The sequence below is a fragment of the Pocillopora verrucosa genome, chromosome 5, assembly GCF_036669915.1.
Source record: "Pocillopora verrucosa isolate sample1 chromosome 5, ASM3666991v2, whole genome shotgun sequence".
In the NCBI taxonomy this organism is placed as follows: domain Eukaryota; kingdom Metazoa; phylum Cnidaria; class Anthozoa; order Scleractinia; family Pocilloporidae; genus Pocillopora; species Pocillopora verrucosa.
In genome coordinates, this window is record NC_089316.1 from 19290637 (window position 1) to 19307616 (window position 16980).

General features: G+C 37.5%; 1 long non-coding RNA gene and 1 pseudogene across 1 annotated transcript; one reads left to right on the forward strand and one right to left on the reverse strand.

The window, feature by feature from the left end:
* Positions 1–6839: 6839 nt before the first annotated feature.
* Positions 6840–12865, reverse strand: LOC136276896 (uncharacterized; annotated as a pseudogene).
* A 116-nt stretch (positions 12866–12981) lies between these two features.
* Positions 12982–16615, forward strand: LOC136281010 (uncharacterized). The gene is made up of 3 exons (XR_010717520.1): positions 12982–13422; positions 14701–14762; positions 15249–16615. It is a non-coding gene; the product is annotated as an uncharacterized lncRNA (long non-coding RNA).
* Positions 16616–16980: the final 365 nt, after the last annotated feature.

Here is a 16980-nt window from a genome sequence, read left to right on the forward strand (position 1 = left end):
GTATATATGAAAATCGACCCTGGCCCGTTTTCAACTCGCAATTCCACGCTAAATACTTCGCTTCGTTGACCAATCAGAATGCGATATTTTATTCAATTATGCGATTCTGAGACTGATCAATGGAGCTTTTAAAGTCATTTGAGCTGACTCGTTTTGTGTGCTGAAGAATTTTGCCTGCTACACTTCGCGAGACACTTACAAATTTGTACACAGTTTATGTCACTTCATTCATGACCAATAGTGTAACCAAATTCGATAGGTATCCGATTTGATGATAACGAATGCTGTTTTATCAGCCTGAGAATAAACCTACATTTTCTCGCTCATGAAAGTATCTTTTTAAGTGTTTTTTTTAATTTCTGCTCCCGCTTTCCGCCCTAAAATAGATCCCTCTCCTGCCCTCTGCTCTCCCGGGCTCCCTCCCCCGTGTCCCCCCTGTTCCACTTGCCTCCCTCCACTAAGGCCCAAAACCTAAGTAAAAACTGACAACCTCACAGAAAAAAGGTCTTACCTCAGTGGCACAGTTCGAAGAGGCCGCCTCTGTGCATGTTCAAAAATTAAATTTCCCATATGGAAACTCAGATTGTGCCGAGTGTCAAACAGTCGTAACACCAGAAAATTTTCCCTACTCTTTTCTGCCAAAGTCTCTCTATTCCAGACATTCTCTATTATTAGTTCAATATTTTCCCCTTTCAAAATTCTTTTGATATCTTGTATATTTTAGGCCCTTATATCAGAGCATGTTAAAAGAAGTAACAAGTTTTATTCTAGCCTCTTATTCGCTGAACTTTGTCGTCGTATACCATGCAATTGAAAATATATCAACTTATTTTTGATAGGCTGTTGAACAACAACCAGCTGAGGAATTTACCATCAGGCATTTTCAGCAACAATACCCAGCTGAAGTGGCTGTAAGTTTGGAGTCTTTCTCAATATTGGTGTAAGAGGAACGCATGGAATCCAACCTTCAAAGCAGGCATTTGAATGCATGGGTGATATCGCACATTATCAGTTATATCTTAAAAAAGCTGCATTAAGTGCCGCTCTCACCAAGAGCGGTCCTCTCGACTTCCCTTTCAGTTGTTCTCCAATTCTCTTTTTTCGCGTCGCCACAAGCCAAAAATGATTTTTGGCCAGTACACCCGTGTGGACAGCGATCGAAAGTGTAAATTTCACAGATTTTGTCCAGCGCGCAGCGATTGCAATAACATAGCTCACGGAGAGAGATTCTGAGTTCATAAAAGTAAAGAAAATTTTATGTACAGAAAATTGTAAGATGTAATATAGAATAAAATATGAAAATAGCCTCATCCAAAAACTTTTAGCAAAAAATTTTTTCTGAATCCATTGTGAACGACATTGCACTGGCGAGTTTCCCCAACAAAATAAAGTTGATTACACAAGCCTTGTTGAAGTCCTAAATGTAATAACTGTCCTAAATGTAATAAAGTCCTAAATGTAATAAGCCTCCAATGCAATCGTTTAACTCCTTCAGTGCATTGTTGTTGTGGCGGACATCCACATTGAGATGTTAAAGTGACAGCTGTCGCACTAAAAAAACCGCTGACCATTATATATGTCACATTACGGGCTCGCTGATATCAATCAGTGTCTTTTTACTTGCTAGACATAAGAAATATCAGCAGTCGGAGTATGGTCCTTTAAGCGGTTTATTGATCGAGTTGAAGAAAATAATTTCCAGCCCAAAGTGAGCTAGTGCTTGGCTGGAAGCTCAATGGGATGGAATCGATTGGTACGTAATCATTAGGACTTTTTGGAAAAGAAACTGACTACAATTGATGTTGAACTAGCATGCTATTGTTGATGTTATCCTTTTAGAGTAGTTTGAATGATTTCGCTGTGTCACATGTTAAACCAAAAGAAAAACATTATTATCAGTAGTTTTACTGAAATTTTGCACATCAATGTTATTCAATGTCAATTGATTTTAATAAGGCATTTTGAGTTCATTTTTAAGAATGGCTATCTTGATTTATTCAATTTTGAACCTCGGATATTGCATTTGTAGCCCTCTATGGCTTTACTCCACCTCAGTAATCAATTCATGTACCATATGACTATAAGTGGAAACTGTTGAGCTTTCTTTTTTCATTCATTTATTTATTTATTCATTTTCTCCCCTCACGGCGGGGAGAAGAGATGAAGACAAAAAATGAAATATAAACTTGAGATCAACTTTAAAATATATGTTTTTTCAATATTTCGGTTCGGGAACTGATGAACCGTCATTAGGGGGCTAAAGGAAAAAAATGAATGGTTGATTAGACCATCAACTGACCATCATGTGTTGAATGTTATAGCTCAACGGTTCAATTTGACTCTTGAGTGGAAAAAAGGCAACATGTCGAGACCTGTGATCGTGAAATGGAATAATATATGATTGGTCAGTAGATATCTTGCTCCGTAAGTCACTTTATCATATAGCTAGCAGCGCGCGCGGGCAAGATGAAGTGAATCCTGTGTTCTGATTGGCTACCTGAGCGGGCATGATGGGCCCACCCTCGCCCGCTCGGGATTCCCCGTATTGATGCCACGTAAGAAAACTTACAAAGTTCGTAACTTTTGGACAATGTCGGCATATACATAGGAAAAAAATAAACGACCCTCTTGGGTTTATTGTGCTGCAAACACAGTTGGCTTTCTCTATCGGTTCTCGAAATAAACAAGCCATTCTTGATTCTTATCAGAGTGAAATCTTTTGCCATACAATTAATCCTTTAATGACCAAGCCAAGAGAATACAAGACGAAGCTTGTTCAGTCAAGATGACGGGATATTAGCCTTGTTCTTTTTTTACTTTTTTATGGACCGAGACTTCGTCTCAGTCCGCAAAAACGCAAAAAAAAAAAAAAAGAACTCGGCAATGTCCAGCCATTTTGACCTCACGCTTGGTCAATAACGCATATGAATATATTTTATTCAGACCCATACAAATCTGGCAAAGGAAGACAGTACAAAGCACTTCCGAGCCCGGAATTTGTCTAACGTTTAAGTCGGTGGACTTCCTTTTCCTTGTAATTCGTTTTATGAAGTGTTAACTTCAGCGCTGATCACACAAGTATATCGTCAAAATCTGTTACACTTATAGAGTCTGAGCCAACGATATTAAGAGAGCTATTGACTAGCGTTCTCATTCCTTTGCGTCCGTCAATTTGATGCCAAAAGCACATCAGTATAAGGTTTTGTAGCCAATGCTTCTCAACCTACGTCTTTGGCAAATAGCAAGACGCTGATTAATATCAGCGAGCCCGCAATATGCCATGAATATTGGTCAGAGGATTCTTAAGTGCAACAGCTGTCACTTTAACATCTCAATGTTAGCGTAGTTAAACGACTGCATAGGGGGCTTATTACATTTAGGACCGAACGTTGTTACATTTATGGCTTTATTACATTTAGGACCAACTGTTATTACATTTAGGACTTTATTACATTTAGGACAGTTATTATATTTAGGGCTTCAACAAGCCTTTCACGTGAAACGTGAAGAAAGGAAACAAATCCTCTGAATAAAATTTAATGCAAATCCAGGACCGAAAGGCTCAAAACCTGTCTGAAATAAGGAATCTATAGTCTTGAGCGCGACAAAAGACCGTGGTTTGCCCAACCTTCAATGATTTGCGAAGCTAGAACATGTTTAATTTTTCCTTTGGTTCTAGCCTTACTCCACTACCAAAACGTACTCGTAGTATATACGAAAAAAGTGAGATAATATAGCACAAAGAGATTATTATAACTCCTATTACCCTGCAACGATCACAAGCGAAAATCTCGCGTGCGTTAATCCGGGATAGCTAAGCATCGCTTTGCCGTCGTATGTAAACCACTTGGGATGTTGAGAGAACACGAAAATAATCTGTAAACAATGACATTCTACTGAAGAATACTTCATAATAGTCTGTGCATAAAGGCTTTTGAAGAAATCAGTTTAAATGTCTTGCGGAGCTTTTTTATGATGAAAAATAAATTCAGTTGTAGGATTTTAACCGGTGAAGTTTATTTTCATCGTTGGGACTTAACTTTAAATTCTTTAATCACGTTACTAGACCACACCACGGCTGAAGTCGGAGAAATCGAAAGACAACAACATCGAGCCGTGTTTCGTTTGTACCGATTCAAACGTCGTCCAACTGTTTTGTTTACTCGCGGTACACTACTTTCCTTAAACAAAATTTGTTTAAGTTGTCTCAGCTTGGATTAACATTGCACGGAGTCGTCGTTTAAATTTACAAAAGTGTTTAGAATACTTAACCTTGGCAAAAATTGAAATCGCGGACCGCAAACGGAATTGCCGTAAATCTTGAGTACACATGCACATTCGAAGGGTTTTTTTTACTTGTCATTTAGATAAAACTGAAAAACTGAAAACTCAGTAAAACTGAATTTAAAACTTAAAAAAAAGATATCGTTAGAAAACTTCAATCTTTGTAGACACTTGGAAATTGCAAGAGTTGATTGCCGGTCACGGTTCCCAAATAATTAAATGACTTGCAGTCGAGACAACCCATACATTCCAAACTATGTTGATGAGGACCTTCTAAGCGATCTCGAAAAGATTTACAAATCTCATATCTAGCGTTCAGTTTACTTTGACTCAGATTTATTTCACTCAGAAATTCCGTGATACCATGCGACATGTTTTGCATGCGCTTCAATTCCCAAAAGAAAAAAAAAACGGATAAGGAAAAGGAAGAACAATTACATCGTAAAAAATTGGTTGGTGTACCACTTGCTCGAGTTTAAGTCTGTCCTCTTTAAAAAATTCTTGATAGCTAACAACTATTCAGCGAAGTGGAAGTAGGTAGTGGTAGATATTTATCAAACCGCTGATGATATTTACCAATAATGATGATGCGAGTAGTTGTTTTGTTGTATACTAACACAGTGCATTAAAAACTAACTATTTAAACTAAATTATTCCTGCAACGATTACAATGCTTTCGGGCGCAAGTCCCGCGCAAATCTCCCAGCGGTGAAAAACTGAGAATATTCGGAGTTTGACAAGCTAATCAGAGCGCCCCTTCAGCATTCTCTACTGTGTCAGTATATACCTCTCATGAATTCTGAAAACTATCAGAAGTCTTTTTTTTTTTTTTTAATCTAAGGTCGATAGTGGAACGAGACCTTCAGAGTGAGCTAGCGTGATTCTGTGAAACAATAATATACCATAAGTGAATTAGACTTGAAATAGATACAAAATACTCTAAATTACAGTAGCTCTGAAAATAATTGGACAAAAGAAACAATAGTAGGCAAGAGGGAAATGTTCTCATCGACAATTCTTTTCCAAATTTCAGAGATGTTTTGCCTTCTTTCTTGTTTTCTCTTTTTTAAAGCGTTAACACTTGGATTAGGAAAAGTCACTTGGAAAATACATCGGTTTAGAAAAATTCGTCTACCTAAATGTTAATTTTTCTGCATAAAATGAGCAGCCCTGGCAATAGACCTTTTTAGTTGTCACGAAATTTAAAATAGCTATACAAGAATTCGAAATGGAAAGAACAGTGAACGCTATGATATAAAACAGAACATGAAAGTGGTCTTAAAAACTTTTTTAACAAAAACTTTCTCTAATCGCGTTGTGAACTAATTTACTTTGGGTGTTTATTTCCACAAACTTAAGTTTATAACTTAAACAAGCTTAAACATGAAACTTGAAAAAAGGAAACAAAACCTTGGTTAAATTCCAAGGCAAATCCAGGACCGAAAAGGCACAAAACTTGTCTGATAATAAATAATATACAGTCTCAATGATTTGCGAAGCTGAAATACGTTTTTCCCCTTGCACTGCGCGAAATGAATAATTTCGTGGAATTTTTGGAGCCGTGATATTTCACGATACCCGACGAGTCGCAGATCGGAATGCGACGTGTCGGGAAACGTGGCGTGTCGGAGTGTCATGTTCCTGACACCCGTAACACGGCGTGTCATGACAAGTCATGCCCTGTGTACGTTAATCGCCAAAGAATATCAAGGGTCAGATACTTAACGGCACTGATATAGTTTGTCGTAGAATGAATATATTTTGTGTACCTTTGTCTTAGCACGTTACTTGGAAACCACAAACGCTTGTGTTCTTTTGTCCCTTCAGAGTTTTATAGTTAAAAAGGCGTGGAGTTCATTATCCTTTGGTAATTCGTGTCGTCAGTCGTGGGTCTCAAAGCCCTTTTCCATTCTCAAGTACCAAGGTTTTTTAAAAAGTTTACATTATGGAGATCATCAATTTACGCACATGCATCCTCACCTTCCTTTGTTTATCCTGGCTTATCGCGTTCGCGTGAATGTATTTTCTTCAGTGTGTTCTCGCACCTTTACCTATCGCTTAGGGCGGGGTACCTTTACGTGCCTACACTGTTGCGCGTTCGCATTCAGTGTTCAAACTAAAGTTAAGTATAGCTTCTGTTTTTAAAAAGACGGTAATTTCATGTAAAGGGAAACTTTGTGCCAGTCGATCCGATTTGATAATTCTAATATTATGAGGTTTTTTTTTCAGTCTTTCCAATTTTTAACGTTTTGAACATTAAAGTTGGAAATAATTTGCAACAGTTGCTTTGCTGATGGCAATCTTATCCTTCACGGCATATCAATGTCTGGGAACTTCTTTTGTAAAATGATTCGAGCATTATTGTATTTTCTTTAGCTCAACTAATAGGTAATGCCATGTATTGTTAGGAATACTTCGATAAATTTGTTGTTGTTGTTATTGTAGTTGCATAAAATTGCAATTTGGCCAACAGTCAGCCACTGGATTGTAATACATGTAACATTTAAAAACTGATAAAAAATGAGATGAAACACTGACAGCAATATTTTGGGTTTCACTTAAAGAACCGTAATAAAGGTTCAATATTTTATTGCGCAAAAATAAATAAATACAGCTATTTCATGAGAGGTCATGCTATAACTTCTTAAACACTAACTGTTGTACAGGATCACACGATACATTTGGTACCTATTGCTATATAAAAGAACTAATTGTGCAAACCACTTTTGGCAATAGCATAATTAAATGAAATTAATTGCAAATTGACTGAATTGTGACAGTACATAAAAATCTAAATACAACATTCTTATTAATCTAACATGTCATATTATGTGATCACTGATTTATTTCAGTCTCTAACCAAAATAATTGCTGTTGTCAACTAATTCAGCTTATCATGATCCAACTTAGGATGTTTCAGAATGTAAATATCTAGAAATGAAAATGTATCTTGAGACTCAGTTTTGGATTCAATCATGTGCAGATGTTCAATGAGAAAGAACCGACACCAAATCCACTTTCTGCAATCTGTTTTCCTTTCCATAAATTAAAGCTCCATAATGCTAGACTCTAGCTGAGTTTGGTAATGGTAAATAATTTCATGAACTTTTTCTTGACGATGGCTCAGAAGTGGAACTTGATATTTAACAGACACAGCTAGACTGGAATCTTCCCACTGGCACATAAAAGGCATGTTCTGGAATAACTGACTCAAAATGATTCGCCCAAATCTCTACAGGTTTTAAACACCTGTTACACTGAGGATGCCTAGCATACCATTCAACTAATGCTAGAAGGTGGGTGATCTTTTGAGATTTTCCATTCTCCATTTTGATGACCACATCATGTTGCAGAAAGTCCCTGATGATAGCAGGTCTACTAGAGTCATCAAACCACTGTGTGATAACTGTTGAAGGCTGTTGGTTACAAGCTGAGTCTGCTGCACAACGGTATCCTTTGTATAAAAGGTGCTTGAACTTATCACAGAAGCTGGAAACATGGATGATTCTACCACCAGCATACATGGTCTCGTAAGTCTTCTGTAGTCTTCTCACATCATCACTTTCAATTGCATCCCCTTTTGATTGGTGGTAGTGGTACTTGAGTCTCAGTTTTACTAAGGTTAACATTAACTGGACTGCCAGTTTCAGATTCAACCATGTTGCAGAACTGCTGGGCACGGACACTTGCTTCTAGTAAAGTTCCCTTTTGCTTGCCTTCACAATCCATAAGTTGCTGGAACTCTTCAATGCCTCCTGGAAATATAATTTGAAATCCTGAGGATAATAAAATGAAAACCAGTTAACATATGGTTCATAATGTATTCTAATACATCTAGGCATTATGCAAAGGCTTACACAAAGCAACATGCCACACACAAGGTATCAGGCCTCTGGCAGGTGCAAGGTTAAAATTAAAGTCCAGCATAAAATTTTGATAATAATAAAAAATTATGTGATATTTTTGTGGGCTTATTATTATTTGATTTTAATTTGACAGTCAGTCATTCAGTTGGTCGGTCATTCAGGTCTGGTCAAAAGCTAATGAGTTTTGCTACTACACTGTATAAGTGCTTTGTTGCCACAGACCTAATGGCCCGTCTGCTTTAAACTTTTATATTTATGTAACATGTATACATGTACATATATGTTTGAAAATGGAGGTTTGAGTGTTCACACAATTCTTTTTTTTATTTCAAAGAATATGGCATGATTGCATTCTATCAAAATGTCAAGAATTAGGGAACACCAGTTTGAAAGAATTAATTTTCATTTCTTAAAATTTATTAGAGAAGAGTTTAATACCTACCAATATTAACATTGTTTGTATGGTAATCTCCCATAATTCCATTGTACCTCTCAAATGAGAAGCACCAAAAAGAGAAAACAGGTCCATAAACAAGTATGCAATCCTTAAAATGGCCATGAAGATGCATGTTTGGTGCACACTTCTCCTTCCCGCAGAGGGCTTCTAAACATTACACAAAATCGCATCAGCTTGTGGTCAGCTTCCATACACTCCTCCTTGGTGATACCGTTTCTGCAAAGCAGTTGACAGGCATGTACAAATGCTGTCCACATTCCATGATGTCCACTGGGTATTACTCCCTTTAAAGCAAAAAAGGAGTAAATACATACCCAGTTCTTTCACTGGTCACCAGTGAATCCCTTAAATCCTTCAGAAATTTTGCTTTGGATGCACCCAATTTCAGATGGTGGCTTAACAAGACTGACACATTTCTGTACTCTCTCCAAGTCAGATTCACTCAGAATTCCCATTTCAGTCCAAGTCTTAAGAACATGTTTTGCACTCCCAAGAGGCAAGTTATGCATGGGATCAATCAGTGCCAATCTTATAGCATCATAGTATGGAAGCTGGAACAGGACAGAGTAATGTGCTCCACTTGAAGAGGCAAATTTCTGGGCATCACTTGGTGTTTTAGCTTGGCAAACTTTCTCTGCAGATGCTCAATGGTCTTCATTAGATTGCTGTTCCCAGATTTCTCTATCAAATCCTGAGAAATCAGGTTTATCACCAAATGATGCTGTTGGAAATTTTTTCAAGCATTTGCTGCATCCTGAAAATATAGTAAAACACCATATAAACAATGATGCCAGTGCAACAAGCATGTATTTACACACAGAACAAACATATACCTGCCAACCTTTTTTTGAGCCAAGGGTGCGAGATTTTTATCCTACAAGTGCCAGGGTTTTTGATAGAGAACCTGATCATATCTGGAGATAATACAAAGACTTCGAATGCACACCCAAACAATTCCAAACTTCCTAACACATGAAAACACAACCTTGTCTCTAGCAATTCCCTTCTAAAAGTCAGAGGATGTATTAGCTCAAACTTTTCTGCTAGGTGTGAGGATTTGCTCAGCTGGTGAGGGCTGACTTGAGATCGAAGTTTTTTGATTCCCAAGACATGTGAGTTGGTAGGTATACATACACAAATACAAAAAAAAAAACCCAAGGAGTTATTATTAAAATTGTATAAAACACTCTAGTTATAGTGCATCTTTGAGCACTCACCTTTCTTTGCAGTATGGCCAATAAAACCTCCACTTTTCGAAGTTGCTGGTATATCACTTGACAAAGCTAAGATAGCAGCTCAGAACATCTCCCCAGTTCCAGAAATGTTTGTGTCTAAGATAACTCCATCCCACAAGTCAATAAGGTCATCTACTAATGGCTGCAGGAAGGACTTGATATAAGGCTTAGGATCCTTTGGCCTAGGAATTATTCCAACAACAATAAGATTTTCAGGTTTGAAGCATTCCTTTTTTGGAGGGTTCATTACAACCATGTAAATGACACATATGGATTTTGAACCATGAAGAGTGGGCTGAAGCCAGTCAATGTTCAACACGAGAGCAAAGTTATTTGGTATGGCAAGAAAGGGCTCTCCATCCACATACTGAAACTCTTTCCAAACTCTTCCTTCAAAACAGTCTCCAAGAACATTGTCTGACAGCTGAGTGGAACAATTTATCCACTTTTCACAGTTTTCCATGAAGTTTGGCTTGTTAATAAGGTCTTGTAATGAATCAGTAACCTGTTTATAGCAGTAAACCTGCCTAGAGTACAAGAATGTCTTTCCTGGTCTTGACCTCATAACTTTCATCAGAACTGAATCACATGGCCTCCTTCAGGCTTGGTGTGGGTGGTGTGGATAACTCACATGCTGATACAACCTCACCATTTGGCCTTTGGCAAACACATTCATCAAAATTATAGAGAGTTTTACACTTAAGGCAAACTGCATTTTTAATAAAACTGTCCTTCTGAAGGCCAAGATTTTTTCGAATCATGTACAATGTTTCTGGGATGATCTTGGCAAAGTTAATAAGAATTTCTGCTTGCATCATCTTACCAATACCAGATAAGAACAGCTTGAAAAACTTTAAGAGTAGAACAATAGCTCTGTCTGCAACTTTGAACATTGCCTGCCACAGAAGTAAGAATAAAAGCAAAGCCCTCAGTTCTGTGCAATCACTTCCTGGTTCCTTCTGTTTACCACATTTTTTTTGCACTGTTTTCCATTTCATGAGAATACTCAAAGCTCTGCGTATTGTTCTCTACATCATCCTCCTGAAATGAAATAACAGTACATCAGAAAAAATAGCAATAAATAGTACTAAAAGTTCAGTATACATGTATACCATTCTGCATGTATTTACATCACTTGTGAATAAAATGAATATCAAAATATTTAACTAAAAGAAATTTTACACATTAAAGCAGGGCAGTAGCCACACTGTAGCCTGAGGCAAGACGAGGCACTTGCCTCATCTAAATATTTACCTAAGATAAAACAGTAAAACCTAGCTTAAGTTGGAAAAGTAATCCCCAGAAAACAATTTTCAATTGGTTTATGAGAGATTAAGCTACCTAAGAAGAGTGATTTAAGAGCAAAAGCCATTTTATGAGGGTCATTAAGAGAGATGGCAATGTTATGATCTGCTCTTTTTGTATTAGTTTGCTGTATGAACCAATAATATTCTATAAACTAACCAAGAGTTGCTGTTCTGATTGCATGGAGCTTTCATGTTTTTCCACTGAGGACTCCTCTGGTAATATTTCATCATCTACATCATTTTCACCACCACTAGAATCTCCTTCTGAAAAGAACTGCCTGTCTTCATCATCCCAACAAGGAAGAGCACCTTCATTTTCTGAATCAGAGTCCATGTCTAACTCAAGCTCCACATTTTGACTAGAAAATCCACATGCAATATCACCATATAGTGTCTGATTCTCGTAGAAGGTACTTTAGCTCACTGTTTTCTTGCAGTGGTTACAGTAGAACTTGTCACCAATTCTAGGAGTGACTAACAGCACAAGATGAATGTCAGATTGATCAGCATCAATGAGCTGATATACAGTGAGGCTCCTTTTACAGAGCAACATGCAACAGCATTGCTACAGGTGTATTTCCTGGGGTATAAAATAACAACCTTTACACACAAACGGATGTGTGTACCCAAGAGTCAAAAGTAAAACAAAAGCAAATAAAGAAAAATTATTATTATTAAAAAGGTCAATTTGCATCAAGCTGTTTACATATGACACTGTAAAGCAACAGACTGTGTTTTTCCACATCTGAATGTCATTTTCAGCAGAGAACTGAAGTACTGTACATTTAATTGATTGGTGGACCTTATGTTGATACATAGGAAAAAGTCAGAAAAATCCTGGCCCTGCCCCAACAAAGTTTTGAATGTAATTACATAAACACAGCCCATAACAGACAGCCTGGACAGAGCTGTAATAGTACTGTGCATGTGGCATTGTCATTAGGGGCTGTAACCCGTAACCAGTAATACCTGTTACAGCCGAGCTTAATTGATATTACAGGTGATAGTTACTATTTAAAAAACTGTTGGTAATGCTTTCAGATGTTCCAGCAGAGATCTTTGACTCTTGTCTTTGCTGTAAAATTTTGGTTTGTGTTTAGGAGATATGTCTTAGCACTCTTACCAGTCAGTCTTTGGCGAAGGTTTAAAGCGCGCACGTTCTACCTAAGTCTTAACTGGAGTAAAAAAATGGCGCTGTTCATTTTTTTTTTCCGAAAATTCTGCCATTTCACGTACGTGTTGCTATGGTTTAACGTTGTCGTCCCCAGTTTCCCCCACGCGCGAGTCTCTACCATGCGCAGGGGTTTTTCAGTTCTGTCCAGCCCGCGCAGAACAAGATTCTTCCTTCTCTCAAAACGGCTTAACTTTGAACCATCGCAATTAATCAAGAGTATTATATCTTGTGCGACCCGGGCTTAAAACACTATGAGGACTGAAGAAAACTTTTCAGGAATTTCAACTATCGTCGACCTATGTTCAGAAAGATCAACCTCATTATTAACTCAACTCACCTTTCACGTTTAATCTCTGCAAACTGGACTTTTCACATATGTGATCATAATAGAAGCTTTCCCCAAACCAAGAAGCGCAGTTTTCACAAAATTTCCTTCTCAATTGATCCGTATTTTCACCTATTATGCTGCCTTGGTGAAGAACCCTGAGCGATCGATTAATATGCTGCCGAGTTAAGTGCCGACAAAATGCGTGACATCCAATGAGACTACGCTTATTGGTTAGTCTTACTCACGTGGTTGCTCTAGAAGCAGATTATTGGCTTACGGGTCGCTCAGACGAAATAGAAGGGAAAGAGAAGCGTCGCTCGACCCCGCTCGACCCGTGGACGCGTCACATAATCTTCGCTGGACGGTTTTGGTTTTGACATCGATGTGGCTGCAACTTTCTTCCGGAGTGGTAATACCAGTACCACTTTGAGTCGACGACCATTCGGCTCAAGCTCATCAACCGGCGCCCGATCAAGCGCAGTTCCATCCCATCCAGAGCCTTTACGAGACGATTCTATTAGAAATCGGGATAACCTGCTGGTCTCAAACTGAGAAATTCGATAGTTGTTCGACACAATCAAAGAACTGGGGGATATAGTAAAGCGGAAAAATGCCAAACTAGACAGTTTGAGCGTGGAACTGGAAAATGCTTGTAAAGAAGTGGCTGAGGTGAAGACCGAACTACAGACTGTACGACACAAGCTCGATCGCCAACCTCAGTCGACCGAGAAGGAGAATATCCACCGTGGGCCTGTTCCAAAGCAACTAAAGGTTTGTGCAAATTTTTGTTCCAGCACTGTAGCAATGGGCGTTTCCTTTTAAGCTTCGATTCTGGTATGGGAAGTATTTTAAGCTTGTAGGACAGTATTCCCTTCTTTGTGATGTTAATACCGCATGTCATATGGCTTGTTTGAAACTAAGCCGAGAATAATAAATACTCGGGGGGCGGCCTCAAAGATTGCTCCAGGGTATGAAGTTTTGAGAATGTCAGACATCATTTGCCAATAGTGCCTGAAAATCAACTTCTGCAATTTAGTTTTAAAGCTACTGAAAAAGGTTACTCCACATAGTTCAGTATAGATTGTTTTTTTTCTGTAATAATTTACAAAAATGTCCTTAATTTAAAAAAGATGTTATTGTTCATTGAGGTTAAATAGATAAATGAGCATTTAATCATTTTTCTCATGATTTAGAGTCAGGCTATCAAAAGTTTGATTGGGTGTTTCAACAGCTACACTGCTAGTCTTCTTCATCAGGTGATGAAGTCAAATGTTTATGTGTTGCTATATGTAGCACCTTGGTGTTTTGTCATTGGTACATTTTGGCCCTCTGTCATTGGGATATTTTGATCCTCATTATTATTTCAACCAGCAGATGTTGTTCTCCCGTAGGTCAGCTTTTTTACTGACTAGCTGTTATGCTTTTTGATTGTGGGCATCCATGCTTAAGGAATTTAAATTCTGCTGTCATTATTGATGAAGAAGCCATCCACATAAAACTTTACCCTAATAACATCAATAGAGAGAGTGGGATCAAAATTTCTGAAGTGTGGATGGCTACAGTTAAAAAGCATCACAGTCGGTCAGTAACAAAGCGGACCTATGAGGGAATAACATCTGCTAGTCGGAATAATAACCAGGATTGAAATGCACCAAGGACAGAGTACTACAACGTACCAATGACTAAACACCAAAGTACTACATATAGCAACATGTAAACATTCAAACTTGCTGCCTGACAAAGACTAGCAGTGTAGCAGTAGGAAACATTGCTGTCAAACTTTTGATAGCCTGACTCTATGTCATGAGACAAATGATTAAACATTTATTTCTTTATTTGTCCCTAAGTTGTTTGTTTTTGTAAACAAAACATCCTGTATGCTGGCTAGAAATTTTAGAAAACCACACAATTGTAAGCTTAATTTGTTACCCATGATATTATTAGAATTGGGACTTAACTCTCTTATTTCACTTTTCACCTTTGATTCCACATACACCGTTCTTATAAGAAACGTTAATGTTCTTATAATTAATTTTGTTTGAATTTAAGGGTGATGTGCACTTGTTGCACAACAAACAAGAAGTTGAACTTTAGTTTTGTGGGAGTGAAGGGTGAGTAAAAGATATCTATTCAGGATATTAAGAGTTTGTCTGTGGAATGTTTTGGAAATGCACCTATCATCAAGCAATTTACTTTAAATGTGGTCACCTTGTAAGAAATTTTTTAAACTTTTGTTTATTTCATCTGAAAGTTTGTTGTCTAGAGTACCCTAAAACATAGCTTTTCAAGGTGCATAACCCATCTTGTGCCTGCCTTTAGTAGAAGACTCCTATTGTTCCTGTTAAATGAAACTTAACTTCGAAGAGACACATTTGATGCATATCAAACAATTTCATAGGTTGAATTTGAAAATAACCTAACCTGACTTTCTCATCGAATGTTGATGTAAGGTTGCCATTTACTTGAGAGAATGAATGGATAAGATTGAGAAAAGTAGCTTTCAATGTTAGGACAAGATTCCCATCAAAGACTTTTTCATGAATTTGGGTAATAAATAAATAATAAGCAATTTACCTTATACTATTTTTATGTACCAGGTGCTGTGTCAAGATATTATGAAACGAAAAGACAACAATACCTCGACAATCTACCTGACAGAAGAAATAAAGCAGAGAAGACTGCTCTGCAACAAATTGATGCAAATTTCATGAGTGGCAAGGAGAATGGTGAGGGCAGTCAAGAGGATGTGTGGGTTGTGAGGTCACTGCTGTAGCATAGTCCACAGCTATCTCCTCTCTTAAAGAGACTTCAGGAGAAAATTGACAACCAGCCATCTGCCTCCTCAAGCTCACATCCACAAAATAAAAGAGTAGAAGGAGAGCCATCCACACGCAGTCCACCAACTTCCTCACCTGCATTGGCACTCCTTCCTGGTGATAGACAGAGCCCTGAGAAGTCTCCTTATCAAAATTGGATTCCTCCCTCCCCACAGTCCCCTTAACTTTGCAGTGGTGATGAAAGCGATGGGGAACCCTTGCATATGTTGGACACCAGCCCTGTCACAATCTGAAGGAGGCCAAACAGACAGCTACAGTCACTGTGGGACTAAATTAATGCCTAAGTGTTCTTTATTTACATAACTTGTATGTTTTGCCTTCTGTTTTTAATTCAGTTCATTTGACAGAATGGCAAGGGAGTTTATGGGAATTAGGGTGAATGGTTCCTTTTTAACCCCAACTCACGAAATGTTTTTTTTTTGCATATTGCATTAGCTGGTTTCACAAACTGAAAAATTAACAAATGATGCCACTTTCTCACTCTCTCTTTCATCTTGATTGGAACATAATCTGCCAGCTATTGCAAACAGTTAAAAAATCTGTGGGAAGAATCCTTAAATAACATAGAATTTTGTGGCGATCAACTCTATTTATTGTTGAAGTAGTATTAGATGTACTGAAGACCTTTGTAAAGAATACTACAGTTTTGGATATGCCACAGTTAATTTGATTGGAATGATTTCAAACAAGCTTCTTGAATTATTGTGCTCTTCAAACAACTTTTATGTTAAAGAATTTGCTTTAAAAAGGCACTATCCAGCTCAGTAAATAACCAGGGCCCACTAAGTTGTTCACATGGTACGACTTGCTTAGAATTTATTGTTGTTTTTGATAAAATTTTATTACTCTCTAATATTAGAGTATAGACATTTCTTATTGTTATTCTTGTCTTCATATCTGACTGATGAAAAATGTCTTTTTATCATACTAAAATTATTGTCGTGGTGTAATGATTTATGTAAATATTGAAAATGTTCCTTTCATCCATGTCAAGCATTAAGCACTTTTAGCTTAGTATATTTAATTATTACACACAATCTAGATTTTTTCCCTTTTTGTGCATAAGGTTAGACTTAGTTGTTAGTCATCACATGATGAAATAGATTCTGTAAATTGGCCATTTTGAGTATTATTTATTAGATATTAAAATAATTTATTGTTTTATAGAGTAAAGGTTCTGAGAAAAATACAATAGTAAGAGGGTGCAGAATTATCGGGAGAATTCGTTGCTTTTTCCAAGGACACCTGATAGTATGTAGTGTGGATCAAGAATGCCGAGTGAAATTTCTCGTAGCGTGGAATATCAAAATCTAGAATACGAATCTATTCTTCAAGTATCGAGAAATTTCGGGTTCTTGAATATCAAGCCATTCTCATAGTAACGTGGAAAACCGGCTTCTAGAATACAGACCGATTCGTCTAGTACCGTGGAATCTCGGGTTCTTGAATACTACGCGATTCTCGTATTACCGTGGAAAATTGAGTTCTAGAA